Consider the following 22,246-nt stretch of genomic DNA (forward strand, 5'->3'; position numbering starts at 1 on the left):
CAGCCCACCCAGATGGGTTATAGCTGGGAGGGGTTAGGTGCTCTGTTATGTGGAAAAATCACCCAATGAAATGTCAGGAGACCATTCCCACTCCTCCCCCACGTTCACTTGAAATATGGGCATGCTTTGGATTTCATAGATGGAAGGGTAAGGGCATTCGAGGTGCGAGAAACTGCAGGGAGGTGAGGAGCAAAGGCACAGAAATGGGAAAAGATAAATTCTGCTTGGGAAATGCCAGCTGCAAGATGACTGTGATGTAGGGCACCTGAGGTGGGTGACAGAGGGGCTGGAAGGGGGAGTGGGGGCAGAATTCAGGCTGTCTGGGATGCCAGTTTGTAAGAGATGGAACAATGGTTTTATAAGAAATGATTCTATGTCAATTGCAGAGATTCTCCACTGATGCATGTTGTTTGTACATTTTTTTATATCACAACATCGTTTATTATGTGAATTTTTTACAATACAAACAAAATACAGAAATGCAATATATGATTACAGCTAAATGCAGAATGGTGACTTTTTTCTCTTCAAGAGGCCGTGATTCCCATTTCTAGTAAAATTAAGAGACTGCATATAGGTAGAAACAGGTTGGTCATTAGCTTCACAATTTTGCCTAGAAATGATCTATAAATGCATTTTCCCCCTGCTACTTACCATAAAGTGTAAAAAGGAGTTAAAGAAAGTTTCCTTGTTGGTTCCTACCATATGAAAGATGCTATATTCTATTTCAGCAGGGCCAATATGTGAACACTATCTAAATTAAATGTTATTACAAAAATGAAGTAGTAATGAGATTCTGGCTAAAGAGTGCACTAAATGAGAATAATATATATTTAAAGAATCCAAAACAAACAAAAAGAAGTTGTTATAAAAAAGCTCTAGGTGCACTGTAAGCATATAGGGTTTTTTTTCCATGTGTATTTTTAAACAATGGAAGTGTCAAAACATAGGGTCAACTGTGTTAGACTAAATTACATTATTGTATATACTGCATTGAATGGAACCTTTGTATTATAATTATCATAGAGAAGCATAGTTTGCATCATATTATGGCCTTTTATCCTCAATCAAAACCTTCCAGAGTCCTTTTATTTTGGAATATCCTGTAAACAATCAAACCGTCAGAACATGATTGTACAACAGTAAAATGTTCTCTTGCATTCAACTGAAGATAATCTGTTTAATAAAAAAAGAAAAAGAAAAAGTAGGAAAAGTAGAGCTGTTACTTTCTAAGTACACAACACCCTAGACAATTGACGGCATCTTAATCTCCATCAAGAACAACAACAACAAAAATAATGTGTGTCATGCTCTTAAATCCATCATTATAGATAAAACTGGCTCAAATTGGTCAAACGGATCCAACAAACACTGATGTCCAAGCTGGCATATTGGCAACTAATACGTAACTGGTGGTCAATAGAGAGTTTAAAAGATCTTTCTTTCTTCTTGTTCTTTTCCAAGGTTCTCGAAGAGTTCGTTGTTCTAAAATACGTTGTTGAGCTTCCCAGTTTGCTTTCTCATCCTCTAACTGATGACGTTTTTCCTCTTATTGTTTATGCTGTGCTTCCAAATTCCTTTTCATTTGCTCATGGTGCTGCTGGAGCTCAGCTTCAGAGTTCTTCAGTTTTGAACTTTTTCTTTGACCTTCATCTCAAACACCTGCTCCATCTCCATCTCCGTCTTCTTCATTTTAGCTACATGCTCCCTTCTTTCTTCTTCCATTTGTGCCGGAGGGCTCTTGGTCAGCTGCCCTTTATTCTTGTTGTTATCAGTTCCATTATAAGTCACAGCTGCCAGTTTTCTGCTTCTGTAGTTCTCATAGTGGACATTATTAGTAACCTCTTTCAAGTCCTGCATGTGTGTTCTTATCAACATATTTCTTAGAATTGTAAAATCACAATGTTCACAATTTTCAACTTCAGCAATACCCCAAGGATGCTGCTTTCCTCTGATCATTTTGCCATTAACTTCGATGATAGTATTACTACCTACTACACCAACAGGTAAATGGTCCTTTATCTTTTTAACAAGTTTATTTTCTTCTCTATTATGTTTCCAGAAATTCATATATTTTAATTTTATGTTCTTGGATTTCTTTCATTATCTGTTTTTTAAACTGTTAGCATTCCTCTGGTGTGAGTGTGTCTTCTGTGGCAATAAGTGAGATGATACTGTTTCATGCAAACGCTTCATAAACTCAATATTCAATGGTTTAAGTCCATGTCCTGAAGGAGCAATGAAGTATAAACAACGCTACACCGTTATCAGGCATCTGACGTCTGTTCACATGCGATTCTGCATTTATGTAGTCCTCAAATTTATTATCAATGTAGTCGATTGTAAGGCTGCCAGCAATTACTATTATCCACTGCATCTCCAAATCCTGGGGTATCAACTATTGTGAGCAGCAACTGAACACCACCTTCTTTGATTAAAACTTTGGATTGTTCCACCCACTACCATAGCGTGAATCAAAACCAGATCTCTTAACTGATTTTCTGTATACTTGGTTTGGGAGATTGGCAAATCCCACATAGCCTTCAAGGGTCTTCTGTTGAGCTACCGAGCGACATGGGGCGAGCAGTGGTTTGGATGCCGGCGGAGCCGCGGGCAAGCAGGAAGAAGATGAGTCTTAAGTCTGAATGCCTAGGAATTCATGTGGATCAGTCGGACCTCCCATGGTGCTGCTGTTGACGCTTCTTTCCTCAGCAGCAGTGGCTCTCGCACTGTTTGTACTTTTTTTTAAAAAAAGGAAAGTTATCATAAAAAAATGATAATAGGCCAGGCACAGTGGCTCATGCCTGTAATCCCAGCACTTTGGGGGGCCGAGGCGGGCGGATCACCTGAGGTCAGGAGTTTGAGACCAGCCTGACCAACATGGAGAAATCCTGTCTCTACTAAAAATACAAAATCGACCGGGCGTGTTGGCACATGCCTGTAATCCCAGCTACTCGGGAGGCCGAGGCAGGAGAATTGCTTGAACCTGGGAGGCGGAGGTTGCGGTGAGCCAAGATTGCGCCATTGCAGTCCAGCCTGAGCAACAGAGTGAGACTCCATCTCAAAAAAAAAAAAAAGAAAAAAAAAAACATAATAGACACCAAAGTGCTTCTGATGTGCCAGGCATTATTACAAGCAGTTTGTATGTATTTACCCTTTAAATCCTCACATGAGGTGGGACTGTAAACTAGTTCAGCCATTGTGGAAGACAGTGTGGCGATTCCTCAGGGATCTAGAACTAGAAATACCATTTGACCCAGCCATCCCATTACTGGGTATATACCCAAAGGACTATAAATCATGCTGCTATAAAGACACATGCACACGTGTGTTTATTGTGGCACTATTCACAATAGCAAAGACTTGGAACCAACCCAAATGTCCCTCAATGATAGACTGGATTAAGAAAATGTGGCACATATACACCATGGAATGCTATGCAGCCACAAAAAGGATGAATTCATGTCTTTGGTAGGGACATGGATGAAGCTGGAAGCTATCATTCTCAGCAAACTATCTCAAGGACAAAAAACCAAACACCGCATGTTCTCGCTCATAGGTGGGAATTGAACAATGAGAACGCTTGGACACACGAAGGGGAACATCACACACCGGGCCTGTAGTGGGGTGGAGGGAGGGGGGAGGGATAGCATTAGGAGATATACCTAATGCAAATGACAAGTTAACGGGTGCAGCACACCAACATGGCACATGTATACATATGTAACAAACCACATTGTGCACATGTACCCTAGAATTTAAAGTATAATAAAAAAAAATCCTCACATGAACTCGAGGAGAACAGTTCCATTATCCCGAATTACAGGTGAAGAAATGGGATGCTACGAGGTTAAGTGATGTGCTGGAGTCTCATGACTAGTCTGCTTATGTCACGCAGTTTGAAGCCTCAGTTAAAGAAAGATGTGAATGTGGCAGGGTATCCTAGAGGCACTCCTTGCCATAGCCCCAAATGGCAGCAGCAGTTTCTAGACCCTTAGAAGATCCATTAAGAAAAGGAAGTGGGCCCCTGAGGAATCACGGTGATTGCCGACCTCAAGCTGGGCTTGTGGGTTTCCCCATCACGTTCATGTGGGCATACAGTAGCTCTGTAAGGCAGGTGAGAGTCCATAGCCCGAGATACAGACGCAAGCTTAGCCTCAGGGTGGCGAGTGGCCCACTGCAGATCTGCAGTACCGTCCTGGGGAATGGCAGCTTGTACCAAGGCCACCTTGCTCCACCCTTTCTGAAAATCCCCGTGTTCATGCTGAGAGCTGTGCTCCCCTTGTTGCCTCCAAGCTCTGGGGCTCACAGCACCTGAGACTGGCAGGGCAGGTGCAGTTGGAAACCTGACCTGGGGATGGCTACTCCGCTGTTGCACTGTACATCCCTGTGGAGGCCTCAACAGAAGGAGAGGGGCACTGCTGCCCTGGTTTCATCTCATGGGCACACCCTGACTTGTTCTGTTATGCCTTTTGGCCTTGCCATGTATGTATCTTGTCTCCTGGCTGATGGCAGCTTCCATGTCATTAGGGGTGATGTGGGTGGGAGACCAGGAGGGCAGGGACCACGTCAGCCTTGGCTCTTGGTCCTTAGCTCTGGTGTGGTGAATGGCATATCATGGGGGCTCAGTCATTATTTACTGGATCAGGGAAAGAATGATTGACTCCTGGGAGATGAGGGGTCTAGATTGGAGTACCAGCCCCACAAACAACTAGTTGTGAGTCCTCAGGAAAGCCACTTAATCTCTCTGAGCCTCAGTTTGCCATTTGTAAAGTGGGTGTGATAATGTTTGTTTTGAGTGTTACAGATGACTATCAAGGGGAAAATGTGTGACATATCTTTGTAACCTAGAAAGGGCCTTATATAAAGATCTTTCTCACCAGCATTATGATTCTTATGATTACCATTGTTGTCTCTGTTAGTATGAGCATCCAGCCAGCATTAAAAACAAATGCATATGTAAGGACCAATCTTCCAGTGAGTGTTCCAATTTATGCAGGTGTTGGTCAATCAGTAAGCAATTTCTGAGGCCCTACTCTGCCCAGCCTTCTACATGTTGTGGGTAGAAGGGAAAAGCATGACAACACAATCTTCTGGAACAAAAGCAAACATTCGGAGCCCAAAGGATGGCTGGTGGCTATTTTAGGAAGGGTGAGGGCGATGTTGGAGCAGAGACCAAGACACTGAGAACTTCGGTGAACCTGCAGTCTGTAACTCCATAGAGCTGCATGGATGTCCTGTCCTGCAGAAACTGTTGCTCAATAAAGCCGATGAAATGGATGTGTGTGGGAGGTTGGGTGGGGGAATAAGCAAAGCTCCTTGGCAGGAAAATGAGCTGGCGTCTCAAACTTTAGTGTGTACCCGGATCATCAGGGATGTGTATTAAAAATGGAGCAGCCCTAGAGATTCCGATTTGGTAGGTCTGGAATAGCGCTTGGGAAGCGGCATTTTAACAAGCCCCCAGGTGGTTCTGACGCAGTGGTCTGCATCTTTGAAAAGCACCACCCTGTGCCCGGGCGGGTCTCCAAGCCTCAGCTTCCAGCTGTCAAAACCCAGCCAAATAGAGCTACTTAAAAATGCACAGAACACAATGAGAGAGCACACATCTGAATTCTAGGTGATATTTTCAGATGGAACGGGACGTTATTTTTGTCCATGTTGGTAGGAAGGTTCTTGGGGTTTAGTGAACCAGAGCGGAGTCTGTTGCTCCATGCTGCTCTAATTATGGTCCCTGAAGCTCTCAGTGGGAAGTAAGAACCAGAATATTCTTTCTGAAGATCTTGTGTGCTACCCTGGAAGGTCTGTTTTGCAAAATTAATCAGCTTTGGGCCAGTTTCTTATCTTGAACCGTTTGAGATTTCTGAGCTGCAGCTGCAGAAAGCATGCTTAGGGAAAATCACATCTTTGTGTCTTTGTTTCTCTAGTGCACTGGTGGAGCCTGACTTGTGTGCCAGGCCCAGGGTGGGAGGCAAAAATCAGAGAGGTGATCCTTGCCCTTGAGGGAGGACAAAAAAAGCAAACGTAGAGCTGGAGCATGAAGGAGAATAAAAGAAGTGTTGTTGGAAGGTTCAGTAAGGATCTTGAGAGAATAATATCAACCAAGGGGAAACTGGGTAAGAAATCAATTTCAAAATTTCCAGGATGAAACTGCTCCCTAAAAAGTAATTAGCGATATTAAATTCCTCCTCTCTCTAGCATGAATGAACCTTGGCCATTGAGGAAACACAGTGGAAAAGTTCCAGACCAAATCCTTTGCCTGAGAATGTCCACCCAGATCTTAGTTGTAACAGGACAATGAGGAAGTTGCTGGAAGAATGATTTCCAGCCTTTGGGGATCTTGTTTATCTTTCTGAAACAGGGAATGCCTTGGCAATTGAAATGAGGTGCTCTGTAGGAGACGGGGCAGAGAGAGTGGGGGTATTTATTGACATGAAACCCATTTCTCTCTTAGTCCAAATTTGCTGAGCATTCAGTCTTCTTAGCAACAACAAGAATACCAGCAGTAGTCCCTTGGGGTGGCCAAGTCCTCGTGTTTCCAGAGCCTGTGTTTTCCTGTGTCTGCCGGCCCTCCCTACAGCTAGATAAGGAATCACTACACTTTATAGATAGGATTGAAAGGCCCAGAGAAGCAAAGTGACTTGCCTAAGGCCACACAGCTGAACCCAGGCCATGTCTGCTCCTGCCTGTAGCATACTGGACTCTCCAGTACAGACTATGGCCCCACGTTGTGGAATCCAGTGAATGTTTGGGTGTTTCAGGGAAGACTGTGGCAGGCACAAGGTAGTTTGCTAAAAAAAGAAACCGAGCATCTCCGTGAGAACTTGCACTCTCTTTCCTCCAGTTTTCTCCCCTCCCACTGAATCAATTAACAATTTCAAATTGTTCCCTAGTGCTTGGGCAGGTTTGTTTTAGGATTATTATGATCATCGTTATTGCAGGGTGTGCTTCCTGAGCGATATTAAAATGAGGAGTTGTAGGCTGGGTGCAGTGGCTCGCGCCTGTAATCCCAGCACTTTGGGAGGTCTAGGAGGGAGGATCATTTGAGCTCAGGAGTTCAAGAACAGCCTAAGCAATATAATGAGACATTTACCATTTTTTTTTTTTTTTTGAGACAGAGTCTAGCTCTGTCACCCAGTGGTGCGATCTCGGCTCACTGCACCCTCTGCCTCCCGGGTTCAAGCGATTCTCCTGCCTCAGCCTTCCAAGTAGCTGGGATTACGGGTGCCTGCCACCACGCCCAGCTGATTTTCGTATTTTTAGTAGAGACGGAGTTTCACTGTGTTGGCCAGGCTGGTCTCAAACTCCTAACCTCATGATCCATCTGCCTCGGCCTCCCAAAGTGCTGGGATTACAAGCGTGAGCCACCGCACCTGGCCACCAACAATTAAAAAAAAAAAAATTAACCAGGCATGGTGGTGCAAGCCTGTGGTCCCAGCTACTCAGGAGGCTGAGGAGGGAGGATTGCTTGAGCCCGGGAGGGTGAGGCTGCAGTGAGCTGTCATCACACCACTGCACTCCGGCCTGTGCGACAGAGCAAGACTCTGTCTCAAAAAAATAACAATGAAAAAATAAAGAGCCGTTCAAGTAAAATCTTTCTAAAACCAACTCAGCAACTCAGCTAAGGGTCTTCCCTGTGGTCACATTGTTTGTGCTGTACTTGACTTTGGCAATCGCAGGCAGCTGGGGCTTGACATCCACTACCCCACACTTGCATCTCCAGGCTCAGCCTGGCAGTGCCCACCTGAAAGTCACTCACAGCTTCCAGTGGGAGATGGGAACAAACCAGGAAACATTCACAATGACCAGCCCTTGGCCCATACTGGCCTTAACAGAGCTTCAAGAGACCATGGTGCCCTGAGGAAAATAAGGGTAAGTTTTTAACAGAGCTAACTTTGTTGTTTTCAAGAACACCCTTCACTCTGAGATGGTGCCTTCCCTTCCCTCCTCCTCCTTCCTTCTTATGTCCTTTAAAAAATTAAATTGTGGTGATAGCAGACATTAGGATTTGTTTATTGATTTATTGATTTCATTTATTATTTTCTTTTTTTAAGAGACAGGGTCTCGCTTCATCCTCCAGGTTGGAGTGCAGTGGCATTTTCATAGCTTACTGCAGGCTCCAACTCATAGGCTCAAGTGATCCTCCCGCCTTAGCCTCCCAAGTAGCTGGGACTACAGATGTGCACCGCCATGCGCGGCTAATTTCAAATTTTTCTGTAGAGACAAGGTCTTGCTGTGTTGCCCAGGCTGGTCCCAAACTCCTGGCCTCAAATGATCTTCCCTTTTTGGCCTCCCGAAGTGTTGGGATTACAGGTGTGAACCACTGCGCCCAGCCCATGTTTTGTTTTTTAACGTCTTTACTTGAGAAAATAAAATTTGACAATCTACATTGGTATTCTGATACGTTTTGTTTTGTTTGGAAATTGTGTGTTTTATGACAGTCTGAGCAGCACTGTTATTGTTGTAGAAGTTTGTATGAGGTCAGTGGGGCACAGGGTGGAAGTGGTCAGTCCTGTTTAGTGGGATCAGGGAGGATTTGGAGCAGAAAGTGACATGTGAGCTGAGCCTTGGAAAGCACAGTAATAGGGTGCTCACCGGGGGACCAGAGGGCCATGAAAGCCTTTTGATCAGTGAGGGACATGATAAGCTTTTCATTTTAGGGAGATCACTCTGAAGGGAGGTGACCAGCAGAGGGGAGGTAGCAGGCCTGGAAGCAGAGTCACCTGCCACAGTGAGGCCAGACACACGCATGTGGCGGTGTGGTGCAGAGGCTGGCACGGTTCCGTGGATACTCAGCGAGTAGAACGTACAGGACTTGAGACTGGCTAGGTGTGAGGGGCCACGCAACGATGGAGTCTTGGACGGCTCCCAGTTTTCTGCCTTGGGGAACCTGCAGAGGTGAACGTTGATACTAACATGAATGCAAATAACAATAGTCATGGTGACAGCTGATGTTTACTGAGCCCTTCTTTGTACTGGGCACTTGCTGAGCACCATGCCTATCCAGAAGGCTTATGCAGAGAAAGCAGGTTTCTCAGAGTCAGAATCTAGAGCCCCTCTCTCACCCAGTCACATCTGTATTCTGCCTTCTGGGACACTGACCACATTTTAGGGGAAGATGGCCAGTCCAGGTTTGGACCTGTGGGTCACCCAGGTGGAGATGTGTGGTCTGGAGCTTCAGGGAGGTGGAGGTTGGGATTTGGGGTCATCAGCCTACAGATGATGGTTGATGCTATTGGAGCGGGGAGGTCAGCTAGAAATACTCCCTGGGAAGAAGTGCTCTGCCCAGCAGAGAAGGAGGAGCTGTTCCATCTTTGCAGCCCTGATGCCTGTCATCTTAGCTGTGATTTGGGCCTCTGGTTGTATATTTCCTGCAGATGTGCCTGGAATCATTGAAATGAGAAAAGGGGAGATTTGGGGGGCTGCACAGCCCTTCCTTGTTCTTCTTATTTTTTCTTGAGCTTTTTATGATGGATGATTTCAGATGTATGCCTCAGTAGAAAGAGTAGGATAAGCTGCCTCCATGAGCCCATCCCCCAGCTTCAGCAATTAGCCAGCGCGTGCCTGCCCCTTTCTTAATTGACTCTTCGCATTCCCACTCTCTGCATCGAGGCAGTTTCTATTAATACTGTGGAGCTCCTGCTCTGCCCATTTCTCCTACTGCCTGCTTTAGCCAGACCGGGCTGGTCAGTCCTCAAACTGCCTTGTACCCACCCCCATCTCTCCCTGGCATTCCTACCTCACCTTCTAATTCAGACACTGTGCTGTCCCCCTCTTCTCAACTTGGGCAAAGCCTCCTGGTGCCATGCGGGGTGGGGTCCCCAGGTCTGTTTTGTGTCCTGAGTTTACACCTAAGCCTCCTTGGGCAGGTCACTGTATACCCGCATGCCCTGCTCAGAGCCCGTCAGCACCACTGCATACTGTGTCTGAGGGGCCTGGGGCCACATGCTCCGTAGGACAGAGGTGGCCCCCTCAGCCTGGGATTGAAGGTCATGTGTAATTCAACCTCCATCGGGTCAGGAGAAAACACTGGCCCCTCACCCTGTGTTGAAACTTTAAGATTACCCTGGTTTCTTGAGAGGTTTTGTTTTGTTTTCTCTGTTCATTTGCTAAACAGGCCTAGTATGTCCATTGCAGGTCCTAGGTTGAGAGGACCCAAGGTGATGGAGTGAGGCCCAGCCACTATGGCAAGGCCCTCAGGGGGCTGCTCTAGTCTCCTGGTGTTCATTGTTCTGCTTGTCTACAGAACCTTCCATTCCAACAAAATTTGCTAGAAGCCCACATATAAAATCTCCAGAAGGGAACCCTTCTGGTTAAATGGTGGTGGGGACTCAGAGCCTTGCCCAGTAGGGTCATGCCATGTCAGTCTTTCTTCAAGAGGCCTCCTGAGGAACTGACTTTGAAACCCCTAGGTTGGAGTCCTCACCTTCAAGGCCACCAAAGATCCCACCCAGGAATGAGGCCTTCTCTGCCATTCCCCACAGATACAGCAGCTGGGGGTGCCCATCTTGTCTCCCGGTCAGCCTGAGCTCAGTGCCAGGCCCAAGAAAGATGGCACAGGCATGGTTCTTGCCTTCAGGTAGGTCTACTTCAGAGGCATAAGGAGGTAGGGGGCAGGGGAGCCATTTATGTCTATAAGAGGCTTGTTAATAAAAGACAGAGTGAAAACCATATAGAGGACATGTGGTGTACTGTGATGGAACAGGGAAAATTCTGCCCATCTCACGTGGCCTGTAGGCGGGCTTGGAGGCTGGGTTGCTGTGTGATGCCGCCTCCTAGGTAGCCAGGTTCATGCTCGCTGGATGAGCTTTTAGGTCCAAGTGTCTGCCAGCCATGTGGAAGCCCATTCCAGACGCTTGATCTGCTGTGTGCGCACCCCTGGTTGGGTGCTGCTGTGACAGCTGAAGACGAAAGTCCCACCCCACCCGCCCCAAGTTAGATCTGTCGTACAGACACTGGTTATGCACGTTTGGGGATTTTTTTTTTCTTCTTCTTTCCTATGTGAAGTTTTAGTTTTTCAGTAAACAGTAATTAAAACAAATGTACACAGAGACAACAATGCCGCATTTTAATTTATTTATTTCAGCTGACTGCACCCGCCAGCCTCCTAGCAAAATTCCTTTGTTTTCTTCTTTATGCACGATATTAACAATAGATCTCCCTGTGTAGTTTTGTGTTCACCCTGTTTCTAGAGAGTGTGGAGGATGCAATGGGTGTGGCGTATGAATCTCATACTTTCTACCTGTAGAGTAGGTGATGCACTTCCTGAACTGTGGAAAATGAAGACGCTCCTGTCCTTCCTTTTCAAAAGCCTCCTCCTCCAAGATGTCTCTCTGGCCTCCTCAGTTCTAGTCACTGGCCTCTTCTAAGAAAGAAATTTTTCAGGTGGATGTTGTCATTGAATGAGCCTAGCTTAGGGCACAGCTCCTAGAACTTGCTTATAAGTAGGCTGGGCGCAGTGGCTCACACCTGTAATCCTAGCACTTTGGGAGGCCAAGGCGGGTGGATTGCCTGAGCTCAGGAGTTCAAGACCAGCCTGGGCAACATGGTGAAACCCCATCTCTATTAAAAATACAAAAAATTAGCCGGAGGTGGTGGTGCACACCTGTAAATCCCAGCTACTTGGAAGGCTGAGGCAGTAGAGTTGGCTTGAACCCGGGAGGCAGAGGTTACAGTGAGCCGAGATTGCACCACTGCACTCCAGCCTGGGAGACAGAGTGAGACTCTGTCTCCATAAAAATGAAAATAAATAAAATAAAAAGAGCTTACTTATAAGTGAATACTCTCTTCCCTGCTCTTCCCAATCATCTACCCTTCCCCTCCCCAGCATTTTTTCTTATTGCTCTGAGTGCATTGCTGGAAATTTCCTTACCTGTGCCCTCACCCCAGGTGGCTCTGGGGATTCTGGGAAGGCAGTGATGCTTGCTGCCACTTCATCCTTGAGCCCTCCAACCACCAAGATTCATGAGGTTGTGGGTGAGTGCACAGACAGGCTGGCCTCAAGCCCAGCTTCCCTCCTGCTGTCTGTGTGTCCTGGAGTTGGTTATGTAAACTCTTTGAGCTTCTGTTTCCAACTCTGTAAAATGGGGGTTGCTGTGGACATGCAGCTTCATGAGATGATGCTTGTGAAGTGTGCAGGATTTTCCCTGCCACATAGCAAGCTTCAGGAGTTCAGTGCCATTATTATTATTTCTGGCTGCTGTTATTGCCACCCTAGCGGGCACTCAGCCCATGCATGTTGTCCCTGGCATGTTGTCCCTGGCGTGTTGTTTGTGATCGCAAAGTTCCCAGCATAAGAATAAAATTCTGTGTGCTCTGTTGTGCAGGAGAATACACACATTTTTTGCCATCTATTTTAGAGCAACATGTATGGAATCTTGGTGGGGTGGCCTGAATCCTAGGCTGACGGGTGGGGGCCTGCAGATCTCAGATAAGCTGCACCACTCGGGTTCACAATGCAGTTCTTGGCCCAGACAACCCCTGGGATCCCTTGTTGACCTAATATTTCCTAAAATATGAGTATCTGGAGACTGAGCACAGCATAGGGGTGGGCCTTAGCAGCTCCTGCTAGGGAAGGCGAGTCAGCCCTGGGGTTTCATGCAAAGCTTCGAGGTGGTCGCCTGGCCTCCCTCTGTGCTTGCCTAAGGCTTGCAGGCTTTGGGGAGGGGAGCTGCCAATTCCCATGCATATTGGGAGTAGGGATGCTGGTGGGAGGTCTTACCTGCTGCCTGCTCTAGCTGTTAAGGGGAGGGGGTCTTGCAGAATCTGTGACTCTGCCCCTCCAAACGCGGAGGCAGCTGGTGAATGGAGGCTGTGTTTTGCAGAATGCAAGCGTAAGGATGGAAACAGAGCCCTGGGCGGCAGGGTCTAAAAGCCTGGTTGTCATGTCAACAGATTGGCCCAAAATAGTGAGAAATAGCAAGGGGCAGGTCCCCATATGGTCCTGTCGTGACCACATCGCCCGCTCCTTCCATGGCAGGGCTGGGCTGGGCCAGGCTGTTATAGGAATAAAATGGGGAGGGGGGCTTTGAGGATATCCCCCTACCATTTCCTCAGGAGGGACCAGAGAGGGCAGGTGTGGTCCTGGTCCTTCTTAGCTATATAAATGTGAAGCCCGAGAAGGGAACCCATAAGCCAGAGCCCCCACCCCCAAGGCTGTGCTGTGACTGCCTTTATTTCCGCCATTGGGAAAATTCAGCAAACAGGTAGGAGCACTCAGTGTGTGCAGGTGCAGGGGTCCTGAGGCAGTACATGGAACAGCTAACATCTCCCAAGTGTTCACCGGCGCCAGCACTCTTTCCAGCCCTTTGAATGAATGAATTCATCTGACCTTCACCATAACTGCATAATGTAAACACTATTATCATCCTCGTTTATGGGGGAGGAAACCGAAGCTAAAAGTTTGCCCAAGGTCCTTCAGCTAGTAAGTGGGATACTTGAAGTCAGACACCTGGCTCCAGAGCCAGACCCTTGACCATTAAGCTACAGAGATGTAGGAGACAGGGGCTCCATGGGCCTTCCCCAACAGAGGGTGCTGGCTCAGCCCGTGGAAGGGGCATCTCACCTGGCAAAGACTTCCAGAAGAAAGCAAGATGTATGGACTTGGCCAGGCAAAGGGGATGGGACACAGGTGTCATGGCAGAAGCCATATACCCTCTTAAGGGTTTGGGGACCTGTGGCTGGGGAAAGAGGACTTATGGCTGTGGGAGGAGACCCAGATTGGCTCAGCTCCATTGCTGTGTACTCTGGGCAACCTCCTTCTCTCACGCAACTCATTTCCTTATGAATACAACCTCCAGCCTCCTGTCCATCCAGGAATTGGCCCTCTAGATATGGGGCCATTTTGTGCTTTTGTATATCATTATTTAGTTTCATTTTGATTTCTCTTTAGTTTTTTTTTTTGTAAAGTATCATTTGGAAAATGCTTTCCTGACCTGGCAGAGAACAAAAGCATGGATTCTTTCTCCCTACCAAGCTCAAAGAATAGGGAGGAATGGGCTGGCCATGGTGGCTCATGCCTGTAATCCCAGCACTTTGAGAGGCTGAGGTGGGCAGATGGCTTGAACTGAGGAGTTCCGAGACCAGCCTGGGCAACATGGCGAAACCCTGTCTCTACTAAAAATTACAAAAAAGTAGCTGGGTGTGGTGGTGCATGCCTACAGTCCCAGCTACTCGAGAGGCTGAGGTGGGGGGATTGCTGGAGCCCTGGGTGGTTGAGGCTGCAGTGAGCTAAGATGGTGCCACTGCACTCCAGCCTGGGTGACAGAGTGAGACTCTGTCGCAGAAAAACAACAACAACAAAAGAATAGGGGGGAATGGATTTCTCCCCCATTTTACAGATGAGAAAACTGAGTTTCAGAGAGGCCTGGAGACTTGTCCTGAGGGAAGTATTACCTTCCTGATTGTTTTTTTAATTGTGACAAAATATGCACAAAATAAATTGACAATTTTAATCATTTTTTAAATATACAGCTCAGCAGCATTAAGTACATTTACATTGTTGTACGACCATCACCACTATCTATTCCCAGAACTTTTTGATCATCCCAAACTGAAACTTCATACTCATTACACACTAGCTCCCCAGTCCCTTCTCCCCCACCCCTGGCAACCACGGTTCTCCTTCCTGTCTCCATGAACTTCACTACCTTAGGTACCTCAGATAGGCGGAATCGTACAGTGTTTGTCCTTCTGTGTCTGCCTTATTTATTTTCCTGCTAGTTTTTTTTTAATTGCAAGAAAAACTGGGTTCAAATAGTTTTCAAGTTTCAGGAAGTGTTTGTTAAACCTAATGAAAAAAACTGAGTAACAATTTCACAGCAAGGTTGCTATTCAGAGAAAAAAATAATACTTTTTTTATGCATGAAAGTGAATGAACCCCAAAAAGCCCTTCTGTCTGCAGGATTTGGGAAGGTAATGTTTTCTTTGCCTTTGGATCTGCGAAAGGGCCCAGGAGGATGTGACAGATGTTTATGGAGCAAAGTTCTGGGGAGGGGACAGTGGGGGGCCACATGTAGCCTTACTTTTCCCTGTGTCTGAGCAGGGAATGCCTCATGGTTGGAACCTGGGCACCCTGCTCACGGTGGGCCACCCTCCTTCACCCTGTCCATTTGGCTGACTTCTCCTTAAGCATCAAGACTCAGCACAAGTACCAAGCACCCCGCCCCTGCAGGAAGGCTTCCCTGATTCCTGGCACTACATCTGGTGGCCGGCTCTAGGCCCCACACTCTCTGCTGCCCCTTTCATCATATGCTCTCCCATCTGCAGCAGTCTAAAAGTTTCCGTTCCCCCAAGAGTCATATGTTGAAATCCTAGCCCCCAAACTGATGGTATTAGGAGGTAGGGCCTTTGGGAAGGGGGGTGATTAGGTCACGAGGGTGGAGCCCTCATGAATGGATTCTGCCTTATAAAAGAGGTGCAAGGGAGCTTGTTCTCCCCTCCCACCATGTGAGGGCCCAGCCAGAAGGCGCTGTCCATAAACCTGGAAACCAGCCTTCACTAGACACCAAATCTGCTGGCGCCTTGATCTCAAACTTTCTGGCCTCCAGAACGGTGGGAAATAAGTTTCTGTTGTTTCTAATCTGTCCAGTTTGTGGTATTTTGTGATAGAAGCCCAAGCAGACTAAGACACCATTCTCTGCGGTGACTGTGCCCTGTCTCATCCCCGCTGGCACGTGAGCTCCCTGAGAACCGGGCTCTGACCTGTTTCCTCCTGTTTGCGAAGTGCCTGGCAGATCTCAGCCTGAAAGAGATCCTCAGTAAACGCCTAGCACATCAAACTGAATAAATTCAGCATTCATAGTTAGCAAAGGGCTCGAGCTTCTGCCCCATGCAGCTCCCTCGAGTGCCATCGTTAGGCCTTCCCAGCATTACTTCCCTGTTATACAAAGGGAGGACCAGGCTTGTGAGCTCCCCTATCAGATGTGGACTTTGACTTTCACCTCTGGGGATGGGCTGCCCTGTGCAGGTGTGCACCTCCCTCTGGCCTTCCAAAGGCTGCTGCTCTTCAGATTTTGCCAGCCATCTGGTCGAGGGGTCCTGCCCAGGGGCTTCCCCAGAGGCGGTTATGCTCCTAAATGCACTGGTCCCAAACTGCTGCCTCAATGAGCCATAGGAACCTTCCCTGGGCCCCACCCCTCCAGCAAATTCCTCTCCCGGAGCCCCTCCCTTCCCCTCCCCTCCCAGCACTTGGTGGTATCTGTTTGCTGGTCTGTCCATCTAGCAAGGTTCCAAGCTGAAACCCCTTTGCCCCCTTTCCTAGGCAGGGAGAGGCCTCACATTCTTCCGTGAATCCAGGGGCAGCACCAGGCGTCACCCCCTGCTCAGGCAGTGTAGTGATGGGCTTGGGGACCCCTTAGCAGGCTCTCAGCCACGGGGTGGGAGGCGGGCCAGAATTGAGTCCTGGGGCTAGACACTGGGAAGGTGCATTAGGACTTCAGATGTAGAGGAGCTGGGACCTGGGAGCAGGATGTTGAGATGGGAACACAGCTGTTCCCAAGGCTGCTTGTGCAGCCTGGACCCCAGAACCCCCTTACAACCTCCAAGTGTGGGCGACACTGTGCCTGTGGGATCAGACCTGAGATGTTGGGGTGTTGGGGAAATCGCCTCTGGGAAGAGCCTCTGAAAACAGAGAGGCGGAAGGACTTATGCCAGGCTTGGAGAATTCGAGCCCTTGAGTAGAGTCCCTGGTCACAGTGATGTGTGACAGCAGCCCAGCTCTCATCTGTCAGGTGGGGGAGTGACCACCATGTCCCCAGCTGGAGGACAAGCGAGGCACATAATTAACTCCAGCTGAGTCGCTGCAGAGGGAGCACGGGCACCTGAGGAATGAGTGTGGCCACGGTGACGGGGTGAGGACCCACCCTACAGCCCCCCTTCATCTGTGAGCAGGCGCCCAGTGGGTGTTTGCACATGGGGGAGCTGTCGGGATAGCTCTGGCCCGTGTGCTAGGAAGGACTGTCAGATTCGGGGACATGGCTCCCAAGGGAAAGTCGGTAGCGTGGGCAGCTGGCCAGTGCCTCACCAGCCTTGTGCCCAGTGCTGGACTCAGCAGTGTCCCCTGGACCCAGCACCCCCTCCTGGCTTCTCTACCTCAGGGGGTCCTGGTGGCCCAGACTCACACAGCCCATGAAGGAAACTAGGACTCCCCTCTCTCCTAGAGGCTACTCTTCCTCTTGTTCTGATCTGACCCCTTCCCCCTGCTCCTGCCATTGTCCCTGGACCACTGCACTGGTCTCTCACCCCTCCCCACGCCCTGCCCTTCCTCACTTGAATAACGACCTTCAAGTGGCTGCCAGGGTCGTCGTCCCTGTCCTCAGCTCTGGCGATGTCATGATCAGGTCGAAGCACTCTTGAGAAGCTCCAGGGTTTAATGGGTGCGGAGCTTTTCTGTTTGGGATAATGAAAACATTCCGGAAATAGACAGTGGTGATGGTTACACAACATGGTGAGTGCACTTAATGCCACTGAGTTGTACACTTAAAAATAATTAGAATGGCCAGGCATGGTGGCTCACGCCTGTAATCCCAGAGCTTTAGGAGACCTAGGTGGGAGGCTCGCTTGAGGCCAAGGAGGTCAAAGCTGCAGTGAGCCGTGATTGTACCACTGCACTCCAGCCTGGGCAACAGAGTGAGACCCTGTCTTCAAAAAAGAAAAAATAAATAACTAAAATAAAGTGGTAAAACAAAACAAAGGGAAACTCCCTATGGACTGAAAAATAAGGGGCAACCTCCTTAAGCTGGCACTGGCTGGCTCAGGGCCTACCAGAGGCTGCCTCAACCTCCTGTTCCAGTCTCACCCCTCGCATCTACCATTCACCCTTTTAGTGCTCCAACCTGGAGAGTTACTGGTCTTGCTCTTCTAAGACATATCCTCACTTTCCCTGGCTCTTTGCCTTCCCTTATGGATTCTCAGGATTAGAATCTATTCCTTCACTTGGTGAAATAATCATTTCTACAACACTCTCCTGATGACTTATCACTGCTTTCCAAGGCCTTTTACGCTATCTCTGGCCAGCTCTAAAGAGATGGCCTTATTTCTAAGAGCATAAGGTTTGGAGTATGATAGCCTGGGTTTGAGTGCAGGCTTCATGGCTTACCAGTCATGTAATCTTGAACTTGTCAGTTAAGCTCCCTGAACCTGTCTTTCCTCCTCTGTTAAATGAATGCTAATAATAGTATCTACCCCATGGAGTCACTGCAAATATTAAATATAAATAGTAAGTGGGCTAATGCATAAAAAGAATTTAGCTTATTTCCTAGCACATAGGTCAGTATTAAATAAATGTTAGCTGGATATGTATAAATTGAACCAAAATCTGGCCTTGAGTGCAGACAAAAACACACACTGGTAGGCTGGAAGGGATCTGAGAGATCATCTGTGGCAGTCATAGTAGGCTCCCAGGTATCTGGTTCTCTCCTCACTTAGTAAGTTGCACTTTGTGTCCCTTATACTTGGGTGGGGCCATGCCTGTCTCATGGGCCATGTCCAGTCAATGAGGTCAATTTAATTGCTGGCTGAGCCTCTCCAGAGTTTTCATTTTCCTTCCCCATTAGCAACTGGCTGCATTCAAGATGGCGGTTGTTCCATTAGCTTGGGCTCCTAGGTGTCTGGGATGTGTCAAGCGCCCCCCTTGCTTGAGAGAGGAATCAACTTTTCCTGGGGTGACCCATTGACATTTAGGGTTTGTTTGTTGCCAAAGTATAGCCTGCTTTGCTTTGCAAACTCTGCTGAATGACAAATCTGCTAACTCAACATTTTTGTTTTTTAAGTGAAGAATAGATGAGGTGGGGTCACAGAGTGAGGCAGTGGCAGGTCTGGAGCTCATATCCTATGCCTGACATAGCTGGTTTATTCTTTCTTCGATCTCTTTCCTCATCAGTCTCTCCCATCATTGACCTCCCATGAAGGAGACTACTGAGATGGACTCATTTGAACGAGTCTTGTTGATATCATGAATTGGTCAAACCCACGCCTCACAGGCCTTTAGCTAATGAATTCCCCAGTGGACACATGTCTCTCCTAGGGGTGCTAGGCAAAGTTGCTTGCCAAGCCATCCACCAGCACTTCACGCCTGGACCAATGCACCCACCTCTCCCTAGCCTCCTTCCTCCCCATTGGGTCTTCCTCCTCTGCCCCAGCTGCCAGAGGCATCTGTGTAAAGCAAGTGCCTCTTCCCTCTCGGCACTCCCCTGGTGAAAGGGCTGCAGTGACTTCTTACTGCCTGAAGGAAAGAAAACCACACCTACCTGTGTTCAGTGTTCCCGACGCACTGGCTCAAGCCAGTCCGAACCCACCCATCCCTTCTCCATCCTGTGCTCCTGCTAGTGAACACGATGGACCTCTTCTCCAAGGTGCCCTGCAACTTCCTATTTCCAAGCCTTCACTCTTGCTGGTAACTCAGCCTGGTGCGCCCTCCCACCACCTCAGTCTCTTGTTCCTCTCGCAAGGCTCAGCTCAAATGCCGCCTCCTCCAAGAAGTCTTGGCAGAATATCTCAGTGCAGTTTGAATATTCCTTCCTTTTTTGCGTGACTTTTGTCTCTGCCATTGCTCCCACTTCTATCCTGCCCTGTGTTATGGCTTTTTGTTTGAATCTTCTCTTCCCTCCTGAATGGAAAGCTCCCTGATGGCCAAGACCGTATGTCACTTTTTATGCGTCTTCAGCATCTACCATGAGACCTGGTTCTTCATCACCCAGGGTGCGTTTATGGGATGAATGAATATTCTCTAACTCCAGGTCCAACCCTCCATTACACCATTTACTACATGTTGCTAAATTATTTCCATGTCTCTCACCCACTCCAGATTATAAATCCCATGAGATCAAGGACCCAGTCTTACCCATCTCATCTTCCCCTACCTAGCTCAGGCGCCCAGCCAATGTTGAACCAATGTGCCCCACAAATGTGGAATGGAAAGGAGTGGCGACGGCTTGGTGGCACACGTAGTTGGAGTTTGGTATCTCTTAAGAGGGCGATCCAGCCCCCACCCCCGGAGAAGGGCTGCCAACATGTGATATTTGCACAAACCTGCAGAAAAGAGCACCCCTCTCCTGATCGGCAGCCCGAGTACACTTTGTGTTTGTGACCCTGACTTTTAAAAATGTCACACCTGCATATGTGGGGAGGCTTACTGACAGCTAATTAGGAAACGCAGTTTGTATCTCCCAGTCTTTGAGAAACATTTTGTAAATTGGGTAATTGGCTTTAACAGTGCAGAGGAGAGATGTGTGCTATGGCTCCATCATCTTCAAATAACACAGTCTGCAGCCGGCCAAGAATTCAGAGTGACAGCTTCAGGGAGAATACAGAAATGCCAGTTTTTCTCAGTATTCAGGATGGACAGCCTGGCTCTCTGGAGACTTTTAGAAGCAGATGGTCTGTCCATCACCCCGGGGAAGGGGTGTGAAAAACTCAAGATGGCTGGAGTTAATAAGCTGTTTGGGACAGAGCTATGGATATGACTACTTTTATTTCAGGCTCTACCCACCAGCAGTGATTGTATCTGCCAGGCAGCAGTAATTTAGTCCAGCTAGGATGTATTAAACACCTGTTTGGGGCCAAACTCTTTGATAGGCAAAGGGGGACAGAGGCGAATAAGATAACCTAGTTCAGCAGGGCATGATGGCTCATGCCTGTTATCCTAGCACTTTGGAAGGCCAAGGTGGGAGGATTGCTTGATACTGGGAGTTCAAGTCCAGGAGTTCAAGACCAGTTTAGGCAACATAGTGAGATATGTCTCTACAAAAAATTAAAAAATTAGTGTGGTGGTGGTGGTGTGCACCTGTGGTCCCAGGTACTCAGGAGGCTGAGGTGGGAGGATCACTTGAGCCCAGGAGGTTGAGGCTGCTGTGAGCCATGATGGCACCACTGCATTCCAGCTTCAGTGACAGAGGGAGATCCTGTCTTTAAAAAAAAAAAAAAAAAAAAAAAAAAAGACAGCCAAACTCAGCATACCTTAGTTATATCTGGCTGTATCCCTGAAATTCTGGTTTGACGTAAGTGTCTTGAATGATAGGAGAACACTTTTTAAAATGTAAGGCATATATACTTTGTACCCTTTCCCATAATCTTTTCTTGTCTCTCTCAACTGTCTTTACCCTTCTTTAATAGTTCCCCAGGTGTGCTGATTCTTTATGTTTCAAAATGCTTACAGCAGGCGTTTAAGGATGTTTGTTAGATGATGCGGCCTCTCTGTAGTGACTACACCTCTATAGCCCAGAAGTTTCATGCATGAAAGTTATTTCTTGCTTATGTCATTGTCAAGTGTAGCTTGAAGGGGTGTGTTGGTTGGTGTTCTGGGAAGCAGATGCTCAGAGTTAGAGGGGCCCTGGGGAAATTCCTTTGAAGGGATATGAAGAGAGATGGGCAGGGTGAGCCTTCAGACTGTGCGGTGGGTCTGACATCAGTAAAGGGTGTGGGGAAGGAAAGAGGCTCGGGTAGGAACAGTCCCTGGCAGCAGCACTGCTCTAAGAAATTTCCAGCTGGACCAGTGGGCTCAGAGATCACCTGTAGTCAAGTCTTACACTGGCCAGAAGTGAGGAGCCCTTGTTCCTCTGCCATGCTCAGTCCATGGTTGGTGGGGTCTGGGAAGAGGGTGGCCTCCTCTGAGGCATACCCAAAGACGCCACACCTGGAGGCTGTCAGCTCGTGAGGCTGCCCTCCTTGGGATGGTTTCTCTCGTGACATAGTGGTGTCCCCTTCCAGGATTGCCATAGGGATTTGGGATCTGGGGGGTTTCTTCCTGTTTCAGGTCCTTGCATTTTTTCCCCACTCACACTGTGGATGGAAAAGAGCACAGAATACCCATGGAATGGTTTTACAGGCCAACCTGGGCATGGCACACATCGTCTTTGTTCATATTCCATTGCCCAAAACTCAGTGGTCACACCTAATTGTCAGGGGGGGCTGGGAAATGTAGTCTTACCCTGTGCCCGAAAAGAACGGAACATGGATATGATGGAGCATGGACTCTGGAACCTGACTCCATGGGTTTGACTCCCAACTCTGCCCCTCACTCACTGTGTGCAACTTGGGGCAAATTACTCACCTCTCTGATCCTCAGTTTTTTCATCTATTAAAATGTGGATAATAATGGGACATGGTTCATAGGGTTGTTGGGAGGATTAAGTGAGTTAGTGTATATACAGCAATTAGAATAGTGCCTGGCACAGGCAAATGCTATGTAAGGGCTCACTGTGTTATTATTATTACTATTCTTGTTTCTAAATTTAACACTTCAGTAAATGTT

At 47.8% G+C, this 22,246-nt stretch overlaps 1 protein-coding gene and 1 pseudogene across 1 annotated transcript in view; one reads left to right on the top strand and one right to left on the bottom strand.

Moving 5' to 3' along the window:
* The window catches only part of GABBR2 (gamma-aminobutyric acid type B receptor subunit 2), a 422,124-nt gene that overhangs the window by 99,374 nt on the left and 300,504 nt on the right, over positions 1–22,246 (top strand). The window lies entirely within an intron of this gene.
* On the bottom strand, positions 1,566–21,711 carry LOC747445 (septin-7-like; annotated as a pseudogene).

Source organism: Pan troglodytes, chromosome 11, assembly GCF_028858775.2.
Source record: "Pan troglodytes isolate AG18354 chromosome 11, NHGRI_mPanTro3-v2.0_pri, whole genome shotgun sequence".
Classification (NCBI taxonomy): Eukaryota; Metazoa; Chordata; class Mammalia; order Primates; family Hominidae; genus Pan; species Pan troglodytes.